This window comes from Ambystoma mexicanum, chromosome 5p, assembly GCF_040938575.1.
Source record: "Ambystoma mexicanum isolate Mex_15411 chromosome 5p, UKY_AmexF1_1, whole genome shotgun sequence".
Taxonomy (NCBI): Eukaryota; Metazoa; Chordata; class Amphibia; order Caudata; family Ambystomatidae; genus Ambystoma; species Ambystoma mexicanum.
In genome coordinates, this window is record NC_090930.1 from 792,842,042 (window position 1) to 792,867,074 (window position 25,033).

Consider the following 25,033-nt stretch of genomic DNA (forward strand, 5'->3'; position numbering starts at 1 on the left):
AAATATATACGATAAACATTTACCTAAAGCTCAATATTAAATATCCTATTTCCATTCTCTCATGGCTCAAACTATCATTCATCCATATTCATACTATTCCCTACACCGAGGTGCACTTTGTTCTTTGGACAGCAGAGGACAACCTAACACTGATAAATTGCATCTGCTGAGTACAGAAACATACCTAATTGTTTTATATATATATATTAAAGGATGTGCGTGTTACAGGTAAGTAGACATTGCTTAGAATCTTTTCAAAGTTTAAGGTTGTGATGCATCTGTTTTGCCACAGTCAATGTTTGAACTCGCTTGGATCTTCCCAGTGCAATATTTCTGAGGACCAGTATCTGCTCAATCAGGAATTAGTCCTTCAGGGGAATCATGGGAAAGACAACTGATTCTATCTGACTGCCCAATCGACTTGTCCTGGTGTTGCTGTACCCACAATGTAAACTATAGGCCCATTGTTAAAGATAGGGCAGCAGGTCATAATTATTCAGGTGCTTCTCTGTAGAATTCCAAAAGCAGAGGAAGTTGTCAGTTGGGAATTGTTGGGTTGTTCCAACTGCTAGCCATTACCTTTCCTAGGTTGGAGGTCAATGGTGGCGATTACAAGTCTCTGCTGGTGCAGCGATAGTCGTAGTGACAAAGAAAAAGAATTGCAGACCTGGGGGAAAGGTACTGCATCAGAAAGATCATGCGCCTCTGATGCTGGGAAATAGATCAGCTTGCCTGCAAACAATAGTAGCATTTCTTTTAAACAGTCAGAGTCCGGAGGTTGCTATTTAATTATGACTTGGGTTTTGCAAAGCCTAAACAGTTCTTTCACAGTTCTTCTGTACCAACAGGCCACGGAATGCTAACTGACCATCTGCCCAGTGGCCGTTGTGACCTCCCGGGTATTTACTGTAGATTACTGCTGCAGAATTTTCTGTCCTGCCAGGAAATCATGTTGGCCACAACCACTGAAAATATCTGAAATGCCCTGCCAATAGCTGGCAGCTCCCACCAATTCAAGGAATGGAACTTCCCTTTCGGTCCCCAATGTTTCTGATGTACCAGCTCTCCACACTATCAGCTGCGTCAGGTGTAATTATGATCTTTTCTAAAGGAACCAGATGAATTCCCCTTCCCAGATGGGAATTGACCAAATATTACTGGAACTGTCTTCTGAGACCTTCTGATAACGTAATCAACTTGTAAAAGGATTGGGATGGCTGGCCTCCGGGACCTGAGAAGATGTCACACAAGAGGTCATATATGTCGCCTCATCCATGGCACCAGAAAAACACAAAAGGACGTATGCACTTTAACCTAAATAAGCAGATCCCTGGTTGATGTTGAGTGCCTCTGATTACTTTCCTTAGACATCCCTGCAGATTCCTTGCCCTGCCCTCCAGAAAAAAAACACTCTGCCTTCTCTCGTACCAAAATGAGCCCCTATAAAGGTCAGGCACTAAGTTCTCTACGGGTTTATAAGTAACCCCCAATCTGACCTGCCTGAACGTGTATAACTATGCTGGCTCCTGGCTTAAAAAGACGTTGTATAGTAAGGGAAACAACTGTATCCACTCTAATTGGCGCAGGGATATTACAGGTGCCAAGAGTTTGGTGAAGATCATTGGGGGCTGCTCTGATTCCCAAGGAGGGAACCCTGAATTGAAAGCACATCACCTTCACTGCAAACAGAGGAATTTCAGCGAAGTCTCCCAGATCAGCACATAGTTATAGGCATCCTTCAATTCTATGGATGAAAGCCAGTCCCCTTTCGTTGTGAATGGCAGGATCTTTTGGATCCTCTCCATCTTGACCTTAAGACCGAAGATCAGACAGAATTTGTTCTCATCCTTCAGCACCAAAAATATGATAGAGTAATAACTCTGCCCTTCCACCCATGCAGGTACTCTCCTTATGGTCCTCTTCTTCAGCAGCTCTTGGATGGCCTGGTACAAGGCCCTTCTCTTGCTGCTGGAACGGGATGATGGTGTATACAACATCCTGGATAGAATGGGAGCAGGAGAGAATGTCAGCATGTAACCCCATTTAACCGTCCTGATGGCCCAGCGTTCGCAGGCTGGTTAGGAGAATGATACAGCAGGGTAACAATTAAACTAGATCAAGTAGTTCAACTTGAGGCATATTTCCTACAATGGCAAGGATCAAAGTACAGTGGGGAAACAATTCAACTGGGGCAAACAATTCATACAGTGGGGGAAACCGTTTGTACAAGGGAGTAACAGGTCATCTAGACTGCTCATGTGAGAGTGCGTGTGTGCAAACATGTGCATAAACATCTGTGAGGGTGCACATATGCAGACATGAAAATGTGCATGTGTGCAGTTACGCAAGTTTACACATCTATGAGTTTTCATTTTGTAAGTGTGCAGATCTGTGAGTTAACATGTCTAAGTGTTTAGACGTGCAAGTGTGCTCATGTGTGAGTGTGCACATATGCAAGTGTTCAAATATGAGTGTGTTCAAAAATGTTGGTGCAAATCAGCATGTGCACATATGTGCAAGTGGGTCACAAGTTAATATAGCATGCTCAGATGGAAGGTCAAATGTGAGCGTACAAATGTATGTGTCAGCAAACTTGTGCATGTCTGCACATGTGCAAGTGTGCAGCACTGCATGTATCAAATATGCAAGTGTGCAAATCTGTGAGTGAAAATGTGCGAGTGTGAATGTTATGTTATGTTCCTGGGATTCAGGGCATGCACTGCTGCCATTCGTATGGTCTCAGTGTGCTCTGACAGATATGAAAGAGAGTAGCATGGGCTACATTCATCGAGCGAGAAGGACAGTTCAATGCAGCTTTGTTGCTTTCTTGTTGCATGCAGATTGGACGTGCCATGAGATTTGCTTGTGGGTCTGTTTGTAGGTGGCCTGTGTCAAAGGGGCATAGAGGCATTTGTGCCCAGATGGAAGCCTTGTTGCTTGATGCGTTGGGCAGGGTAGTGGCATATATGTTGTTGTAGAGGTGTAAAGTTGTGTTATTGATGTTTGTAGGGAGGGATTTTGAAATGTGTCTGTGTGAGGGGCACAGTTAATCTGCATATAGTGTGTTTAAGCGCGAAAGATCTTAGAGTATTAAACATGATGCCAAAACATTCTAGAGGAACATGTACAACAATTACACAGTACATATATCTCAAAACGCTCTTCAAACAATGACAATAACAAAGGTCCACAGTTCATAATACACTTCCAACACAAGCCTACCTCATTTATACACAACCATTCATACAACCAGCCCCAAACAACACACCCAATAAATACAATATGTGCAAAAGCCAGTTTACTGTGCAAAGAAGCAATTAGTGCAAAAACAATTAGTGCAAATATACACAGCATAAGCTGTACTAAATAATGCCTGGCACCATTTTAAAAGTAGTGCCAGGTACTACTCGTCTTATTACCAGAGCCCTGTATAAATACTATTCAGAGGATCCTAAAGGTGACATATCATTTTGAATTATAATTTATAGGGTATACCCCAGAGATGTTGTCCTGCTGCCAAGATACTTCAACAGGATTCGGATTGGGCACCAAAAGGGATTACCAACCCTACGAGAGTATAAACACCTGCAGAGCCCTACAGCACCCACAATTTTGTCCACAATACAAAATATTGGGAGGTAAGATTGCCACAATATAGAGGATAACTAATCTTCTTGCCAGAGCCCTTTTAGAAATGCTATTCAGAGGAATTTAAAAGTGATGTATCACTTTGAATTATAATTTCAAGGGCACACCCCAGAGATTTTGTCCAGCTGCCAAGACTCTTGAACAGGATTTGGATTGGGAACCAAAAGCCAACCATAGACGACTATAAAGATATTTTATGAGAACAAGCCCGGAAGAGTGCACTGGGTAAGATTGGTCACATTATGCATTCTATTTTTAAGAAACCACCAGAGTTAAGCTGATATTTACACTGAAGCCACAATTATTATTGAAACATTACAGGTGAATTTGGAGAACTAAGGGATCCCTACAAGCAGCAGAAAACCAAAGGTTATTGACCTTATTTTAGAACTTGGGTCACCTACCACACAGTACAGGTAAATAAGATTTGGACTCTTTTTCCAGTTCTGTATAAACACAAAAGCTGTTACACCAACACACGGCTGGCACTAGTTGTGCTTTCTATTAAAGGCAGCTAAACATTGTCAGTTACATATATTTTTGACTTGTTTATTCATTTATTTTTTTAAATTTGGTTTTATTGATTTTGAAACAAAAAATAAAAAGAGAAACAAAAGATTAACAAAAGATTTGAGCATTTCACTTGTTACAACTCTGTTAGCATATGGTTACATCAAAAGAACAAAACTAGAGTCTCATTATACAATTGATCGTCCTTGTGTTCGTTTCCGATCTCTAGTAATAACAGTCAGTATAACATACCCCATACCCACCCACCTCCCTCCCCATGGTTGGGCAGACATCATTGCGGCATCTTTTCTCTGTTGACATGTTCATAGCGGGTAATGTTCGGTTCACTATTGTGAGGTTTCCTTGACTCTAGGGTTATAACTGTCCTGTATTGAGAGTTTTTGAGATTCTTGGTTCAATTAAGATCCTGTAGTGTCTTCGGGTTGGGAGTCCGTCGTCTCTGAGAGGTGTTTCCCCCGAAATTCTGACCACAAGATCTCGCATTGCGATGCTTTGTTGTGTAGGGATGCCGTGATCAATTCGATTGTATAAATGTTGGTTGACAAATTGATCCATTCCTTCTTACTTGGAACCTTTTTGGATTTCCATTTTGTTACTAGCAGTGCACGGGCTGCTAGTAATAGGTGTGGGGCAAGACCCCTGAGTCTAGTCCATTCATCCTCGTCTTTTTCCATTCCGAAGAGAACCAAACGTGGATCAACATCTCTTTGTATGCCGTCTATGTCTTTGATCCATGCCAGGACTTCCTCCCAGAATAACTTAATGCGTGGGCAGCTCCACCACATGTGCCAATAGTCGGCTGTTTCTCCACATTCTCGCCAACATCTCGGAATCAGAGTCTGAAACATCTTGGACAATTTGAGTGGGTCGTATTGCCATCTATGTAGGAGTTTAATGGCGTGTGATTTATATTGACTGGATAAGGATGTTTTGGATGCGTTTTTGCACATCATTTCGCATTGTTCTGGATCTATCTCCTCTCCTAAGTCTCTCCCCCATCTGCTTCTGAGATGTTCCGTGGACCCGGTGCCTGCTTCAATAAGTTCTTTGTACATAGCAGATATCAAACCCTTCATTTCAGACTTAGAATCCAAGAGTTGTTCGAATGGGGTGAGTTCTCTCTGCAGCTTTTCCTTCCATGCAGATTTTGTGAGGACTCCTTTTATCTGGATGTATTGGAAGGTGGATAATGGGCCTATCCCTAGGGCTTCAGTTAGGTCTGGAAGAGTTATGAATTTGTCCCTCTTCTGGAGTTGCCCCACCCTTTCGAGTCCCGCCTCGTACCAGGATTGGAATCTTCCTACCTCGGGTATGTGATTGTTTATGCCAGGGGACCATAAGTGGCTAAGTGGGGACGGCCAGGTGGTGATCTTGTTCATTGCTTTGCTTGGTTGCCAGATGTTCCAGATGGTACTCAGTATCAGGTGGCCCTTAATTTTCCGTTGTGTTCTTTTTCGAGGGGTCCATAGCCATTCTGACACAGTGGCCGGTGAGAAGTAATGATTGTCCATGTGGACCTATTGCAGGTGGTTGTGATCACGTAGGTGTGGGATAAGGATACGTAGTTGTGAGGCTTTGTAGTATGCTCGCCGGTCGGGGAGACCTACTCCTCCTTTGTCTTTGGAAAGCGTCAGAGTGTCGTATGCAATCCTCGCCTTCTTTCCCTGCCAGAGGAACTTAAGCATACGTTTTTTGGCCTCTTCAAAAATCGCATTTGGTATCTCGATAGGTAACATCTGGAACGGGTACAGGAATCGGGGGAGGCATACCATTTTAATGGCGTTAATCCGACCTAACCACGAGATCGTGAGTTTGTCCCACCTATTCAGATCGGCCGAGAAGCTCTGGAGGAGGGGAGGGAAATTAGCTTTGTATAGTTCCGTTATGTTTTTAGTGATCTGGATGCCTAAGTATTTAAACGAAGAGTGTTCGAGTTTGAGGCTTAAGGGCAAGAACTTGGTTTCGTTTTCCTCTTTCGTTCCTTGCAAAGGGAACAATATTGATTTAGTCTTGTTCACCTTAAACCCAGAGTGTTTGCCATATTCTTTTAATAGTTGGAGAGCATGAGGGACAGATACAGAGGGGTTGGTAATGTGTAAAAATATGTCATCAGCATAGAGTGCTATTTTATATTCCTTCATTCCCAATCGCATGCCTTCTATTCTGGAGTCGGATCATATCTTTTGGGCAAGGGGTTCCAGGGAGAGCGCAAAAAGTATTGCAGAGAGGGGGCACCCCTGTCTAGTACCACGTCTCATATCAAACCATCTGGAATATTCCCCATTAACAGAGATAGATGCCTTTGGGGATGTGTATACTGCTTGTATTCCTTTCCTAAATCTCGGCCCTATCCCCACCTTGCGAAGGACTGCCCTCAGGAATTCCCACTCCACTCTATCAAAGGCTTTTTCTGTGTCTATTGACAGTAGGGCAGGGTCACCTGGTAGTTCTGGTGATGAGTGGATGAGATGGAGAGTTTTTCGCATGGTGTCGTCCCCTTGCCTACCCAATATAAATCCGACTTGGTCATTGTGCATGAGGTGAGGGATCAGTACTTCCAATCGGGCGGCTAGTACCCTAGTGTAAATTTTGCCATCTAAGTTGAGCAATGAAATTGGGCGGTATGAACCACAATGTTTGGGGTTTCTTCCCTCCTTTGGGATCACTGTTATGAGCGCCTTCGTAAAGGAGTCGGGGGCTGTCCCTGTTTCTAATATCTCGTTAAAGAGCTCCGTCAGGAATGGTGTTAGCTGGTTGCTGAAGGTTTTATAAAACCCAGCGGTATAGCTCTCCTCTCCCGGGGATTTGCCTACAGTTAGTCTTTTAATTGCCTCTTGGACCTCAGGTTCGGATATCGAGGATTCTAAGAGCTCAGTTTCGGGGTACGAGATTTTGGGCATGTCTATCTGGGAGAGATAGTGATCTGTATCTGATTGTCCTGGAGTCACTTCCGAGGTGTACAACGCCTCGTAGAAGTTGGCAAAATTCTCTGGGATAGTGTGGAGGGTTGGGGCCGTCATAGGGTTTTCTTCAATTATCTCTTTCACTTTCCGCTCCGCCCTTTGTTCTCTGAGTCTGGCTGCCAATAGTGCGTCGGCCTTGTCCCCCTTCTCATAGAATTTCTGTTTGAGGAATCGAAGTTTACGCACAATTTGTTCGTGCTCCAATAGTCTTAGTTCTTCCCTTTTACGTTGTGCTATGTTGATGTTGTCGCGGTCCGGCCCAGGTGTTCCCTGTTCTCGCTTTCCAGTTGGCATATTTCAGGCCTAAGTCTGTGCTCAATGATCTTTCTCTCTCTTTTTTTGGTAGATCCTTCTCGTATCAGGATGCCTCTCCAGGTGGCTTTACCCGCCTCCCATATTGTCTGCTTGGAGACTTCCACATTGTTGTTTAGTTTGAAGTATTCCCCAATTTCAGTTGCCATTTCAATTTTAAATACTGTATCTTTCAACAGGCTTTCATTACAGTGCCACTTCCCTCCTGAAACAGGTAAGTCTGCCCATCTTATATCTGACAGGACCATGTCATGGTCTGACCATGTTATCGGAATTATTTCTGATAGCGTGGTGTCAAGGAGGTCCTTGGTGAGGTACAAGTAATCAATCCTGGTGAATGTTTTGTGCGGATTGGAGTAAAATGTGTAGCCTCTTTCATTAGGATGTTTAATTCTCCACACATCTTGCAGGTCATATATCTCCATTATGTCGGAAAGCCCAGTGTGATCACTTCTCATTTGGCTTCTTATCTCGGGGTTGCCTGGTTCCCAGTCTTTGGTCGGGTCTGCCCATTGATTAAAGTCTCCTCCGAGAACAACTCGGCCGGATGCTCCTAACATTATTTTGGGTATTGTCTTTTCTAGGAACTTGGCTTGTCCTGCGTTGGGAGAGTATATTACTGCGACTGTTACTTTAACCTTTGTGATTGTCCCTGATATCAGGAGGGCACACCCTCTTACATCGGATCAGGTCTTATCTACTTCGAAATGGATTCCTTTCTTGATCAGGATTCCAACTCCTCCCTTCCTGAGTGGGCCCGAGTCCCAGAATTCCTTTCCCCCTCTTTTTCCTAGTATGCTTCTCTCCTCCCCCTTGGCAAACTTTGTCTCTTGTAGAAGGAGAATGTCTATTTGAGATCTACAGAATTCCCTTGCCACTAGTGATCTCTTGGTCGGCGAGTTGAGGCCTTTCATGTTAAGTGTTCCTATCCTTAGGGACTCCCTACCCTTCTGCTCTTCAATTGGTGCCATTATCAGAGTATTTCGGTTGTGGATTCGTGACCCGTGTCAAGTAGATATATTGTTCATAAGGACTCATGTCGTCTTGAGTGATCCTTTGTATTGCCGATAATGCTTCATCCTCTGTACATTTCTTGTCTGCCCACCCTTCCCACATTGACGGCGTCCGTGTGGACCCAGATAAAGACACTGGTCCTGCATCGAACCACCTTTAGGGACCGTCACTTCGGGTCCCCAAGATTATTATAACATCATAATGTTGATTGAGCCCCCTTTCACCTCCCTCATTCGTTTACATGGCCCAAGTCTCTTTTGAGCCTATTCATCATTACACAGTTCAGGCCATGGACATATGTATTAGAATATATGTCATCTTACCAGTGTTGCAGTTCATCGGTTATCTCCCCCTGGGGGGGGGTATTACCTCTCCGAAATTTCCTCGATCCCTTGACACGTTTCCTTCTTGGGCCCTGTATACGCCATCCTCTTTCTTCTCGATGTGGGTCTCCCCGATCGTGCTCCTCTGCGCTTGGTCCAAGGAGGTCAGAGATGTACGCCTTGATCTCCCCCTCTGAGCTTAGCTTGATTTTTTTTCCGTTGTATTCGAAGGACAGAGAGAAGGGGTATCCCCACCTGTATCTTATGTTCTTTTCCTTCAGATGTTTGGTGATAGGCCCGCACATGCGTCGGAGTGCCAGGGTCATGGATGATAGGTCCTGGTATATCGAGATTTGGGATCCTTGGAGGGTAATTGAATCACTGCTTCTTGCTTTCTCGAGGATCCGTGTTTTGTCCTGAAAGCGGTTAAATCGAGCAAGGACAGATCTTGGTCCGCCTGGAGGCCCTCCGGCTCTGTGTATCCTCTCCGTCTTAGGTTCATCAACCGCGTCCTCGGCAACTAAGAGTTTGATGATGTCATGCAGGGTGTTCTTCAGATCGCTCTCCGTCTCCCCTTCTCGTTCCGGGATTCCGAAAATCCTCAGGTTGTTCCGTCTCTCCCGGTTTTCCAAGTCATCAATCTTGAGTTTGAAGCTCTCCTCTCGTTGCTCCAGTTCGTTCATCCGCTGGTCGAGTTGTGCTTCAAGGGTGTCTATGGACGCTTCATTGTTCTTGACCCCTTTGAGCCTCTCCTCCATGGTATCTAGGCGTTAGGTGATCTTGTCAATTTTGGAGCCAATGCTGGCACCCATATTCTATATTTCACCCAGCAAGGCGGCAATGTCCCCTTTGGTAGCTGCTGATTCACTCCCGAGGTATTTTGGTTTGCCATGGTTTGGTCACAATTTTCGGCAGGAGTCGAGACGTAGGAGAATGTAGCTAGTTTCTCCCTTATGTCCATTGGTTCTCCTGAAGTTCCGTGGTGTCACCAGTGCTGTTCGACCGGGAGGATGGGGTCAGGGGCAGAGGAGGCACACGCCCCTGGGTCAGGGGCCCTACCCTCTGCACTCCGACGTCGGTGGTCTCGGAAAGTTCGTTAGGTGTTGGGAGTGGTGTCCATGGTGCGTTTGTTGATGTGCCCAGGGTACGGGTGGCAAAGTAATGCATATGGGTCACCCGCGGTGCCCTTTAAGCGGTGTCCAGGTCAGCCGACGCTTTGGGGGTGTTTTCCTCTTGTGCGAGATGCGGGGATAAACATTCAGGGCGAGAGCGGTCCGAACCGCTGCTGCGCGGTGATGGCGCACCACCCGTTGTTCACGGGGTAGATGGGATGGGCCTACCGTCTCCCCGCTCAGCGCTGTCTCAAGGCCTAGTCCGATCACGCTCTTCGGAAGCTCCGCCGACTCGACCGAGACTGTCACGTCCCCTTTGTGGCGAGGAACGTCGTCGGGAGTATGAATTCCGTGGCCGGGGTTCAGGTTCTTTCAGGCTTTCTTCGTTCGTCAGGCCCAGGGTCCGCCTCCGACCGTTGCGCAGTTCCCTGCGAGCGGGCCGCAGAGCTGTTATGTGTGACGTCTTTTGGAAGGACGTATATCTCAGGTTTGCAGGGGTCGTTTTCGATCGGGTTTTTCGACCGACCGGAGGGGGGGGTCCTCAGCTGGCGGCACACCGGTGTAGAATATTGGGGGGGTCGTCAAAGTGGGGGCTCAATCCCTCCTAGGAACCCAAAGTAGCGGAGCTCACGCGAAGTCAGACCACATCCACGCGACCCCTGGTGTCCAGTCTACTTCTTGATTTTTAGGAGATTTTATGCCCAAATTTCCATGATCGGATAACAGAACTTCTTGAATTGGTTTTCCACGAGAGAAATTCACACAGGTGAATATAAGATGAAGAATCATGACAGATAATAATGAATAGAATGATTGTATGATAAATGAAGTTGGTCCTACCAAGAGTTACTAAATTATGATTATCTATATATTGTAGATTTGCAAAGAAAAAGGAATTGGATGGACAACTCCTGAAGAAGGGGGAAACATACACACTGAAACGCGTAGAGAAGCATACAAAGATTGAACATATCACAGTATATTGATTTATTTGAACAAGTCGTATGGGAAACTGTACCATGTTCATTGCATGAAATTGTCTATCTAGGTTGTGAAATTATTTATGTGAAATAATTGAAAAAAACAATCGATTCAATGTCATTGCAAATCATATATCATGTAATATGAGATATTGGGCCAGATACCAGATGATGAAGTAAAAATACTTGAGTTGTTTTAACAAAATTCTGAGTACTTAAATAATTATTTGATAAATAATTGATTGATTTAATTGATTACTTTGATTAATCCACAAAAATTGATTATCTATACAATAACAATTGGGTGTGCAGGGGGCGGGAGAGTTCCACAAGTTTGTGGACATCTGTTGTCTTATAACCATTTTAAAAGTAGTGTGCCAACTCATTTAGATACTTCTACAGCCGAAGGCTACGTGACTCCAACCAATCCATTCTCCATATATATAGTTCCCGGTGTCTGAGTTTTATCTTACCAACTCGACTTTCTACTGTAGAGTTTGAAAGAAAGAAAGCAACCCAGCCTTCCTCAGGGCAGAAGAATATCCTCAAATGTGATTGTGGCGAAAACATCTGTAGGTCATCTCAACTTGGTGTGTGATCATTTGTTGCTTCATGACTGGCGTATGTTATGTCATCACCGGCCCATCTAGCGCACATGAGGATGTATGCGGGAGTCCATAAAGAATAAACCGTTTCCTAGCAGTTCCGTGCACGCAGATGTTGACTGGTGTAACTTGAATACACTTCAAATATTGTATTTATTGAGTGCGTTGTTTGTGGCTTGTCGTATGAATGGTTGTGTATAAATGAGGTATGCTTTTGTTGGAAGTGTGTTATGAATTCTGGGCTGTTGCTACTGTTATTGTTTGAAGAGACTGTTGAGATATATTCACTGTGTAGTTGCTGTAGATGTTTTCTTGGCATGTTTTTGCATCATGTTTGTTTGAGGAATTACATGTTTATTAATTGAACATTTCAACGTAAACAAAAGCACTTGTATTTAATGATAAACATGTTTTAAAGCTCTCTGTGGGAGACTTAACATATAAAACATATTTTGAACAGTTTGTAATTTTCCGATAAAGAAGCATGCTCTTGGTTGTGTGACCCTTTCAACTGCAGCTTGCTTTTCAAGCTCGCAGAAAGGCAGTGAGGGTACCCCCTGCTCAATTTTACTTCTTATGTATTCACTTGTGGCTGTTTTCAGTGCGGATATGGCCCTTCCCAACTTCTCACCCAGCTTAAACAATCCTACACGGACCATCTGCTCGTCAACTAGGTAAGAAACATCACCCTTTGAAACCACACAACTACTTGAATAGTCCTTGAACCAGGGGGCCTATTGTGATGTTTGATGTTAGATGAGGCCAGGTGTGCTACTTGCGTCTGATGGGGTCATCTCTGGAATGAACTCCTAGGGGGGTTAGGTGTGCTATTTGCTCTTTGATGTTTGCACTGTGTTATTTGATCAAAGATGGAGTGACCTGTGTTGTTTAATCCAAGGGAGTGTAAAATACGATACATGTAGTGTAGCTTAAGACTTGACCCCAGGTGAGTTAATCTCCATTATTTCTTCCTACGTGATCTCATGTATGATAATTTACTCCTAGGCGGAATCACATGAGATATTTCCACTGTAATAGTTCTACTGTGATAGTTGCTCCTAGTTGGGTTTGGGTGCGATATTTAGCACCTAGGTGGAGTCAAATGTGATATTTGCACTGTGGTATTCGTTCCTAGCTGGGGTCACGTGGTCTTTATGCAATAGCATTTGCACTGTTATATTTGCTCCTGTCTGGGGTCATCTGTGGTACAGTATTTGATCCTCTGTGTGGTCAATTGTGATAGTCAAACTGTAATGTTTACATATTTTTATTTTTTATTGGAGATTTTCTATGGCGCTTATACAGCAGAACCTGTTTCCAGGCACCACATGACTAAGGGGAAGGAGGGAACAGAGGGGGATTAACAACAATAAACGGTGCTACTTGGCCTTGTGACATTCAGATTGTGCAGCAACAGGAAGTGCAGGGTGTGAGGGGCGGGTCAGAGCGAAGGGAAGGTAGGGGTAGGAGATGCAAGAGGGGGAGGGCCCTAGGGGCTGGGTAAGTGCTGTGGGGAGGGGGCCCCATTGGCGGTGTAAGTGCTATGGGGAGCCCTGAGGACAAGTGTGCTGGGCGACAGGATAAAAGTCAAGTAGTGCGAAGAGGGGGGTGGACCGGACTCAGTAGTCTAGTCAGGGAAGGGTGCACAAAGACAAGTGCTCGCGCTGAGGCAGACTGGTCGAGAGGAGGGGGTGCTGGCCTTGTGTGACTCAGAAGGGACCAGGCAGCCAGTTGTAGCAGCAAGGGGGAATTAGCAAGGAAGGGGGAGAGGGAAGGAGTAGGAGAAAAGGAAGGTCTTGAGAAGCTTCCAGAATTTAAGGAGATCCGGCTGAAATCTGAGAGGGGAGGTGAGGCCATTCCAGAGGGAGGCTCCTGCCGAGGAAAGAGATCTACCCCCCCACTCTATGCTTGGAAAAATGTCTGACCTGCAGAGAGTTAGAGCTAGAGGACCGAAGGACTCGAGCAGGGAGGTATTTAGGGAGAGAAAGCTGGGTGTAGCGCAGTCCCAGGCCCCAGAAAGCCTTGTGGATGATGCAAAGGGTCTTGAATTTGATCCTTGCAGCCACTCAGAGCCAGTGGAGACATTTTATGGCTGGAGAGATGCAGTCTCTGGGCTTGTGGCCAATGATAACTCTTGCAGTCCTATTATGGATTAGTTGAAGTAGACAGAGGAAGGAAAAGGGCAGATTGAGGAAGAAGCTGTTACAGTGGTTCAGTCTGGAAAGAACCAGAGCTCTTAAATTTGATCCTTGCTTCCCAGGTGGGATAATCTGTGATCTTTGCTCCTGAATGGGGTCACATGTTATATGTTGCTGTTATGTGCAGTCAGATGTAATATTTGGACTGTGCTATTTGTTTAAAGCTGAGGGTCAAATGTGATAATTGCTCCTAGGTGGAGTCAACAGTGATATTTGCTTCTGTGCAGGGTCAGGAGTGATATTTGCTCCTGGTGGGGTCAAATGTGACATTAGCACTGTGATATTTGCTCCAAGGTGGGGTCATCTGTTATATTTTCTCCTAGGCTGGCTACAGTGTGATAGTTGTACTGTGATGTTTTCATTCTGATAGTATTTACCCCTCTGTGGTTTCATCTGTGGTTTCGGCTTCTGTTTGAGGGACCTCTCGATGCACTCTCTGGGGAGGGTTTAAACGTGATTGTTCCACTGTTATATATATATATGTATGTTTATTCAGGTGTTCATTGTGATGCTTGCGCTGTGATATTTACAGTGACACATCAAGTAGCCATTGGTGTCTCTACTTTCTGTAACCCTCATTCACATACTCAACATTCTGCATTCCGCCATATTCGCCAAGCTACTCACAATGGCAAGAGTACATTAGCATGCCCAGTACACACCAACACCATCAGAACTTTAAACCTCTCCCGCCACCATGCATAACACAGTCCCACACCACACTTCCTTCTTACCTGGACAGACATGCCATAAGTGCCCTTATCAGAAATCGACTGGAACCAAGCCATGGAACAGAGCTTGGTTTCTTCTGATCTGCAGACACTAACACAACAGCAAAGCAATCCTGTTCTGCTCTCGCTTGCTCTACCAATCAAAAGCGGCCAGCTTTCCTTGCACATTACAGAGGATCAAGCCACATGTAACATTGCAGCAGTAAAACCACGGTTGAACTGTGCTGGATTGAGTCCTCCCATTCTAATTGCCCTCCTCACGCTGGGAATAAACCATGGGCTGGACCCAGCTCCCCTTAATACACGTGTGACAACTGATAACACATTTCTAAATGGTATTCACTTAGAAGTAGCAACACCTACCTATGTTAACGATGATTAGGGATGTGCGCCATACTGAATTAGCCCAAAACAGAAATGTTGGCCTTGAAGCATTTAGTGTGCACTTGGGAGGCTACAGGATAACTCCAATAATGAGGTTTGTGTATTTGAAGCTTCCACTCGTTTACTCTACTGCATTTCTATTTGAGGGGTGGTTAGACGTAAGGAGAGTAAGTTCTTCATTACGAATTATAAGAACGAGGATTGGTGGCATTGAAGCAAAAGTGCCTACTCCCCAAAAAATAATAACTTGAAGGGATCACATCGAGATTAAAACTATTTTTCAGTTTGTTTTTTTAATAATTTAAAAATCACTGATATCCTGACAAACCTTAAATGCATAAATCAGGCTCCTGCACAATTGCCAACCTTTCATATCCTGCAATGATAGTATAATACTATCATTACAGGATATAAAATGGCAGATTTCTAACCGGAAATACCATAAGCATTTATTAGCGCTAATGTATGTGCGGTTCCTGGAAATCATAGTAATTGTGAGAAATACGCTGGGATGGCGGTAACACAGGCAGGGTTTCCGGAAATCTGCATGCATTCCTTTTCTTTAAAAAAAAATCAATGTTATCCTCATTTTGAGGATGGTCATGGATTGCATTCAGTGGCTGTTCACACTGCTACTGTACAAAACATGTAAATACAAAAAAGTGTCATTTCTGACCCTTTTGTACATTGCATGGCATGGTGTTGAGAAGGGTGAATTCAAAGAGGCCCAGATTTTCACCCCCTTTGGATGTCCCCCAAGGAGGACATTTGGCCTCATGATAAGTGTTCTGGTCTGGCAATAAAGCTGCCGGTAATAACTCACCAGCACCCTTATCGGACCGGCTCACTTCGAGTCCGCCGGTAGGGGCACTGAACTACCAGCAGGCCTGACCTGCCTGGAGTTCAGGCCCCTACCCGCAGGTTTCAAAAAATGAAGCACCGGCACCGTTACTAACAGTGCGGTGCTTCAGGGTTCCCATTCCTATGGGACTCCGTGGGAATGGGAATTTATCGTACTGCCGCCACCTGTGATAGCCCAGTGGCACCAGGTTGTCAGGTGGCGGTAACGGTAATACGAGGTTGCCAGCAACCTCATAATTGTCTTCCAATAGTACAAAGGGAAATGCTTGGACTTCAAAAAAACACAAATTCTTTGGAATATTTAGCTCCACCTCTTGGGTGGAGATTAATATTGGAGTAGTTTTATGCTGTATTTAAATACATAGTCAGTATTCCTAGAAATACTGGCTGTGGTAAATAACATACACTTCATAATCAGGCATAGCCATACAATGGTGTATTCTGAAATGCTGCCTCTGTTACCATTGCGGCCTAGCTCATGTTCAGACCCTAAACCTCAGACTGCAACCCGCAACACCTATTCCACTGCAATTGTTTAGAAAGGGGGCATGCATGTGGAAATAAACCTGAGGGCAGAACAGTTCTGTATAGGTGGTTCTCTATGGTATTAAAAATATTCCTCTCCCCAATGGTGTGAAATTATTCTTTGAGATCAGGTTTTACCTCCACGCTGTAGGCGACCTTGCGCAAGCAATGGAAGTAAACCATTAATGTTAATATACAATAGCGCTCTATCCTTCTTTGTGCTGATTTTACAAAATAAACCCCCCCTGTGACAAAGTGTCCCCGGCAGACTTTATTCTGAAATAAAGCCTCACTGGGAGAATTTATGAATTAATTTTACAGGGGGCGCAAAAATATTCCTCCCCCCAGAGATTCTATTTCAGAATAAAGTCTCCCGGGTGAGAATTCATTCTGAAATGAAATTGCCGGGTGGAATGTTCGAGCAGTGGCAGATATATTTTTTCACGCTGGAATGGTACACAAGGTCACCATGGTTTAAGGTGCGCCAGGAGATTTTCTTTTGTATTTTTACAATATCCATCAGATAAAAACATTAGAAAGAAAAGGATGCATCATAACATTGCAGAAAATAATCTGCACATTTTTGATGGGAGCAGTGGTTTTCAAACTCTGGGGCTGATCTCCATAGAGCAGACTGGTGGCTATCCAAGGGGGACACAAGACGCTTTCAAATTTGAAGATGGTAGTTGTATTTAAACAGCTCTGGCAAGTGGGAACGACAGAGAGTAGTGACTGTGCTCGGTGGGGGGAGGAGGTAGTTCAGCATCACCAAGTTTGGAGACCACTGGATTGAAGGATTAAAAGACCTACAGAAATTCCTTTGGCTTTGCAAAAGATATTGGAATACATGGTGTATATTGAAACCAGGCAGGACAAAAAGGATGCAGGTGAAAAAGAGCAAAAGCTCTGCCCTACCCCTTATCTGGTGGGCACGCCTTGAAGCACCTCTAAATATGTATGATACTGATTATAGCAGGAAAAATGGCAGCAGGCTAGTCTTTGCAACATTTTATAGCATGTTGCTACATAGACCCTCTGATTGCTCGTTAGCAGCACATAACCAAAACAAAACATAGGCCCCGAGAGCAATGTCAGACTACTCCCCACTTTTACAATGAGTCCATCATTTCTCATTGGTCAGGCCCCAAGCTAAACCTTTTCTTTTGTATTGACATCAAAGCCTGTTCTCTGTTCTGGGACATTCAAGGGAGTATAGGCACACTATTATCTATGTTTGGGCTTAATGAATGGCCCTTGTTTTTTACTTCTGCATCACGTGTGAGGAGACCACAAATGTGTCCATCTCGACCTTCTATTTACTGCTATTTGATTTAATGAGCTGGGTGTCATTCCCTTCTTGACCTCTGGAAACTTGCTTACTCCATCTTGCATAGGTTGTCCGAATCTTTAAATGTCCAATACTCGGCTCTTGCAGATGTTTTCTTCTTAGCTTAATCTAAGAGAGATATGTCTTATGTACATGGTTTATCCTTTTGACTCCCCTTGTGCCTTGTAATTATTCCTTGAAGTAGCATCCTTGATCCCATGCCAATAGACTCCTCTTTATTCCTTACACTAAGCTGTTTTCCAGCATCTCCTGACTCTCTAGCTCTGGTCTCCGAGATAGCTTGATTGGTTCAATACGAGTCCGGCGTCCATCTTCCCATCATGGCCGCTCTAGCTATGTTATGTCTTTCTCTGCAGCAAGCTTCTATATGGCTCATCTATCTTGTGCTTCTGTATATATACACTTAATAGTCAGCAGGTTACTGTATTGTCTTTGCATCTATGATTTCTTCATATTTGATTACATGTTTCTCTTGTTACTTCAGTTACATCTTTATTCTTTGAGTATTTGCACATCATTTCAGTGAGTCTCAGTATATTTCCTCTATGACGTCACTCTGCTCTTGGCGGATTTCACTTATAGCTCTATGTTGTCCAATGATGTGTGCAGACATCCTTCCAACCTCTCAGTATGAGAGTATATTCGATAGTCTGAGTGCATATCATCCCTCAAACACTTGATGTGGTATTGGGATGATACCTGGTGTCCCACATAGTGCTCTTCTCCTGCTATTCCAGTATGATGGAGGTGAGGGGACGGGGGCTAGGGATGACATGTCCACCTGCTCCTCTACATTCCCCCCATGGTCAAGTCCTCAATCTCCTCATCTTCCTCAATCTTCTTCATCCTCTCTTCACATCTAGGTTTCTTTGGGATCCATATTCTCATCACCCCCCTCAGGTCACCTCCATTCTTTATATACTCATCCACATGTCAGGTCATGTGACAGCATTCACCAGTTGATTGACAGAATACCGAACATCCTACATATTTCTTGTGTTCCTTAGGGTAGTGGAACTTTGTTCCTGGGGGTTGCAGGGGACTTTGCTTTATGATCTCATGGGTGGTGTCTTCAGTCTGTGGTGTATGGTCTCCATTCACATCAATCATGATCTTCATCTGAACAGCTTTTTTGGCTGTCTTCTGGCGTTGTCCCAAAATGATCCTTATGAGACAAAAGTCTAGCAATACCAACACTAGTATTTGCCCAAGTAGTTTGAAGGCCTTTACCAGCCAGGTTGGAATCCACGAAAGCAGAGGCAAAAAAACAGTTATGTGCTGCTGTCTCATCAACTTCATCCTTCATCCTCATATGTAGGGTCGTCAGCATAGTTATTGCTTCTCTCAAGGTTCCATTTTCTCCATCATGAGAAGGTATAAAGTACAGCAAAAAGGCATGACCTTGGTGCACGCTCCTCCATCCATTGCTTTAATTAAGTCCGGGACATCCCTGTTGTGGAGAGTCCTAAACCTAATGGCCCTCAGTCCTTCTCTGATTGCATTAAATCCTTTTATCATTGCATTGATTGTTTGTAGCAACTCTGATCTGATGATATGCAACCATTTAGCATTCACTGCAGTCTGGAGTCCTGGCATGAATATAGATGTCATTATCATTGCCATCTTGCTGAATTAGTTACACTCATCTGGCATGCCATAATATGCTTCTTTTGAATTTGATGAGAAATAGCCCTCCCTCTTGAGCAGAGGCTGAGCAACCTCTTCCTTCTCTGGTGTCAATATTGAGGTCACTTTGAGGAATCACTAATGCACGAACGTGTATGACTCCAAGGGAGCATACTCCTCCCCAATTTTTAGGCAGCTGCATGTAAGCCTAGTTCGACAGGCCCAATATCGATCCATCAGCACAGCAGTTTTTCCATTCATTGCTGGTACTTCGACCACCTGCTTACATATTTTATTTTCTCCAACCAGAACCAGGACTTCATTCTTAAAATATGTTGTCGCACTTTTTAGTGGTATTATAGATATTGGTCTTGCTTCATTATCAGTAGCTTACAGTACTTGGCCCATGACTCTAAACACATGTCATTCACTATTTGTTTTATGCTTACTGGTTCCATCTTCAATTAGTGTGCAGGGCAAGATAACATGCCTTCTTTCCTTCCTCGGCTGGTAGCAACTCGTCCATACGCCAATAGCTGAGGTTTCTCCCAGCATCCTGGTACTCCTGATCGTTCCACTATGTCTGAACATTCCATCCTCCTCATTTTTGAAAACCTTTATTCGTGCTCCAATCTGAGATGGATACATATGTTCTTTGCTTGTCCAATCCATCACTTTCTCCATCCTGTAGGGCAAATGCATGAAATATTTTATGTGGAAAATTGGGGATTTGTACGCCATTCTGCATGTGAAAACCTGTTTGTCCATTCATGGAATTGACTGCATGGAATGTTTTTGTAACTTGCAGGTACTTTGCGCAGGCTCAGCGTGTCTCTGCGAACGGTTGAGTGCCTTGCGTGAGACACCAGTAGGGGGCGGAACTCAGAAAATGAGGAGGAACAATGGAAAAAGTGGATGTTACAAGTCCATAGCATGCCCACTATTGCGTTGAAGGATACGTATTCATGGATCCGAGCGTGCAATCTCTCAGCAGGGAACTGTCCAGGCAAATCCCTCCATCTCTCCACCACACAAAGGAGGGCATAAGTATGCTTGTGCATTTGAATAGCAGCGCAGAGTTTGGTTTGCATGTAGGATTTAGGGGTACACAGCCGTGGACCTGACCAGACCTACATGTGCACGTTATGCACTCTGTGGAATGGTTTATGTGGGTACGCATGCACATTTTCTGAGTTTCACCCAAATTACGATACAATGTATGCATGGTGTCGGGGTGTCGGTAACAGTTATGAGGGACCCCGCTCAGGGTCCCCAAGATTCAGGCCTGCTTGCGCAGGTCCCCACAAAATGTTTGAAGGGTGCATGTATTTGCACCCGGGAGAACACGCAAAGGTGGCTGTTCTGGCTGTTTTTGCTTTGGTGTGTCAGGAGCATTCCGGTTGCGACTGGCTTATATGGTTACTTTGCGCAGGAAAATCCATGAATGCATGGGGTGCGCATTTTTTATTCTGTGCGCAGGCTCACGCAGTGTCATTCTCTGCGCGCTGCCTGTGCGGGACAAATGTGCACTTTTCCATGAATCTACTGTTTTCACATAAGTATCTTCATATGGAAATGATCCCCTTGATCGCCATCATAGGGTTGCCCATTTTTCTAACTGAGGCACTTTGCATCATGTGCAGACATTTCTTTTGCAATAAATGTTCTGGCTGCGTTCATGGCATAGGGGATGAAAGACCACAGGTAGCAGCTTTCATCTGACATTCTCTCTCCCACCTCCTTCATGTGCTGCTCCTTCATGTACTGGTACCATAGATTATTCTTTAAGTGAGCTGAATTATCAAGATATGTATTTATGCCTTCATAATATTCTCCAACATCTCTTTTAAGTCAAACAATTTGTGTAGTAAAATTAGGGAACATGCTGCAAATGCTTTTGTTAGGGATCAAAAAGGTGTTACGCTCACCTGGTCTCTGCGGAGGCGTTGGGGCACTGTTGCAGCCCTCCCGGGGGTGAGGTCGCTTAGGTCCGACTTCACCCTCTGCGCTTATGTGGTGACTGGTGGTAATAGGTGATGCTGCTCGGGACTGCTCCTGCATGGAGAATAGGGGGCGTGAGTATGCCAGCTTGTGCGCCTGATCCCCTTCCAGGCCCCTTCTGCACAGTAACACAAAGAACTGGTCTTAAGGATGGAGCAGCTTATATAGCTGAGCTTCTGAAGCCACACCCACCAAATTCAGCCTGCCTGCCACACCCTGCCACACCCGATGAGTCAGCACATGAAGACCAGGCCTAGGGAGACACATCCGATGAGTCAGGACATGAGGATGTTCTCTGGAATAAAGGCTTTCAGTTCCTGGAAAGTTCTTGTAAAATAAAAGCACTCCTGCACTGAAATAAAATGTTCCTGCTCACATCTCTATATGAGCCTGGCGCCAAAGGCACCAGGATTGAGTCCCGCCAGGCTCCTGTGTTTATGGGTCCCAAACGGACATAACTGAGTCAAGTGACCCATTGCCCCATCAATAGATGGTGTGTTTTTTTGTGTTCTGGTCCTGTGGCCATGACAAAAGGATGTTTCATTGTCCCCTACAGTATCTGCATTTTTAATTATCACGTGTCTACCATAATAACAAGAAAATACATATCATAAGACAAAATGAAATCACAATTACCATTCCAGAAAAATTAAATGTCTTTCTTGGTGGTAGTGAGTCTCTCATATTTTGAAACCTGCCCATTTGTTTAATTTAATATGTAATTGCGTTATCTTCTGTTACACTTTAATATCAAGAACTGTAAAATAATTGCCACAATAATTCTGAAAATAATATGATTGTCTATTCAGGAATGAATATGTTTAGGACTGCCATTACATTTTATAATGTCTAAATGTCGTCTTATAAAGCTGGGTAAGACTGTAATATGCTGGTGAAAACATCAAACAAGAATGTGTGCAATCTTATATATGATGGGTAGCATAGAAGATGCATTGTATTCCTTGTCTTTTGGCTCTGGTGCATCAACGCATTGTTCCTTGTACCTATCTAAACATGTTCCAGTAAAGCTGCAAGTCCATTCATTGCTTATTTGATTAAAGAAATGTCAACCTTTATTTCAAGATTATTTTTATTGTTCCATAAACTCTTTTTCTTTGCTCTTGCTTGCTGATCTTGTCTGCATACACAGAACTTCTTATCTTGCTTCACTGTCAGTAGATGCAGCATGGGTTGAAGTTTCTCCCTTGTACGGTTTGATGCCATGCAGATGTAGCCAGGCTCACCTTCCCTATAGCTTAACAGCAGTGGGAGTAACTGCTTCCACCTCTTGGGGTCCTTCAAAGCAGGGTTTATTCCAACTGCACACACATTTTCGTATCAGCACCTGGTCCCCTGAATACAAGCTGGATTCTTTTAAAAGGCTGTTTGGATCAGTTGGCTGGCTTTCTCCTTCAATCCTCTTTGACCCCTCACTCCAGTTCTTGATCTGTTGAGAAATAAAAGAGACACCAGCGGTCATAGTTGCCAAATAATCATACATCTCAGCACCTAATGTCTTTGCTACACTGTGGGCATATGTTTCTACCCTAGTTGAAGGAGCAAGAGGTTTTCTCATTCGGCGGCCAGTCACCAACTGTGGGATGTTTTTACCCATGCATCCGAGCCCTACCAAAAAAAAACTGTGCATTACTGGCATTGAAAACATCATGATGGCCAGAGCTTCCCAGAAAATGCACAGGGAAATGCATGAAGAATAGGCTGCCACCCATTTTTGCTGATGTTATGGGCACAGAAGGGCACTGCCTAAAACCACCATTGGGCTACCCACACAGTAGCCTGAAACCATTGGGAATGGCAATGCTGATTGCCAAAAGCAACCTAGAACTGTGGGGAATTCATTTTCTTATATCCCAAAAATGGTTGCATTACCAGTACTCACCACTATCAGAAAGCCGGCATTTTAAAACCACCAGACTTGTGTGTAAAACTGAACAAATGAAACAAAACCAGAACAAGGAAAGACTTGCTAAGAGGTGGATACAATGTAAAACTATACTCTGAAATGACTTGAAGGAAGTAATTATTTAATGTGTATGTAAAAATCGTAATAGACTTAAACTGGGGGACAAAAAGTGACATTTAGCTGAAACCTGGCTTAATGAAACTGAATTCTGCCCGACATCTACCCCCACAGGAGTTAAAACCTGCTCAGCCACTCTTCCCCTTGCCAAAAGGAGTTGTCACCTCTCTGATTAGATTAGGGGTGGAGCAGCTACAGGGAGTTGAACAAAGGCCTGTCCTGGGCCCAGGCAGATGGTTTATTAGGGTGGTTGTAAATGGCTTCCTTTTGAACAAAGCCCTTCCTTGACTCAGGCAGATGGTTTATAGGGGAGGTCGTAAAGTGGCTTCCTCTTGGCAGAAACGGGGAGGGGCAGCCCCTCTGAGGACAGGCTGACCTTAAAGAAAGTGGATAGACTGGTTTCTCCACCATGTGACCTGGGAAGACACACCCCTGTGGCCAGAATATGATTTTAAGAAAGATGTATAACTCATGGTGCGGACTTGTCAAAATGATCTAAATGATACCATAATTCTTGTGATTTTTCTGCCCACATTTTAAGAGGTTTTAGGACCTGGTGGTATGATCTGGGGGGTTGCTAGCGGAAAATAGGGTTTCACTCCAAATGTCTGCATGTTAAAAATCTGACACTTCATCAATTAATGTCCACACTCCTTGCGCACATGTGTGTAAATTTGGGTAAATGTCCGATATTGCAAAACCAGTTAAAAAGTGCAAAATGTTGCCATTTCTGAATGCAAGCCCCCAGGAAGAGCAGAGTTTGAACAGAGTATACCTCATGTGATATGTGTTGGGTACATGTAATTTTAAACAACTGTGTATCTGTGCAATATGTATTTGAATCAAATATAGATTTGTGGGCAAACTGACCAGGGGAGGATCCTCTGACCCATAAAACCTACAGCATCACTCTGACTCACATTTCCTTCCCCCAATCGTGGGAGAGGGGAGAATTGGGCCAATGACAAGTAGAGAGGGGCAGGCTTTGCTAGGCCCAGGCACACACCCATTTTCAAAACACATAAAAAGAGACTGCTGGGACAGGTAGAGACATTCAAATCCAGTTGCTGCAGCGCGCTCTGCCGGACCACACAACATCCAGAAGATACCAGATCCAACACTTAGACTTTAAAACTCCAAAGAATTTGATTCAGAACTCAAAGAAAGGGCCTAAACCCACAATTTGAGAACTCTTCTCAGCAGGCCTCAGCATCCAGCAAACCTAACAGGGGTAGCAGCATCCAGGAGCCGTGCAGATCAGCGCTGTGTCCAGAGAAAGCTGTGCAGAAAGATCCAGGAGCTGTGCACAGACGCTGTACCCAGAGATCCAGGAGCCGGGCCAGGAGCAGTGTCAGACCAGCAGAGCAGAGACCAGACGCTGTGCGCAGAGACCGTCCGGGGCGAAACCAGCACCGAAGCCATCTTGACCCGATCCGTGAGACCTAGACCTTCCAAATACATTGTGAGTACAGCTAGGACGGTGTGAAACCAAATCTCTTAGTTTCCAGTGATATAATTCAATCTATTTAATCTAAGTAGAACTGCCTCCTAACTGCACTTGTCAATTCTGCAGCCGCATAACTGTCACCTGTCATTTTTAAAAGCTGTCACCTGTCAATTTGAGTTACTTTAAATTCGAAAAAACGACCTTTACAAAATCGTTCATATCTTTGGAACCGTTTGGGCTAGGAACTTGGTTTAACTTTCCTCTGAAAGCTTAGAATTTCAGCCTTTCAACAACCGACTTGCTTCTCCTTATACTTTTGCCGTAATCACGATTCACGCACTCGCAAATTTTGCCGCGATTTGCGATTTGGCCGATTTCTATAC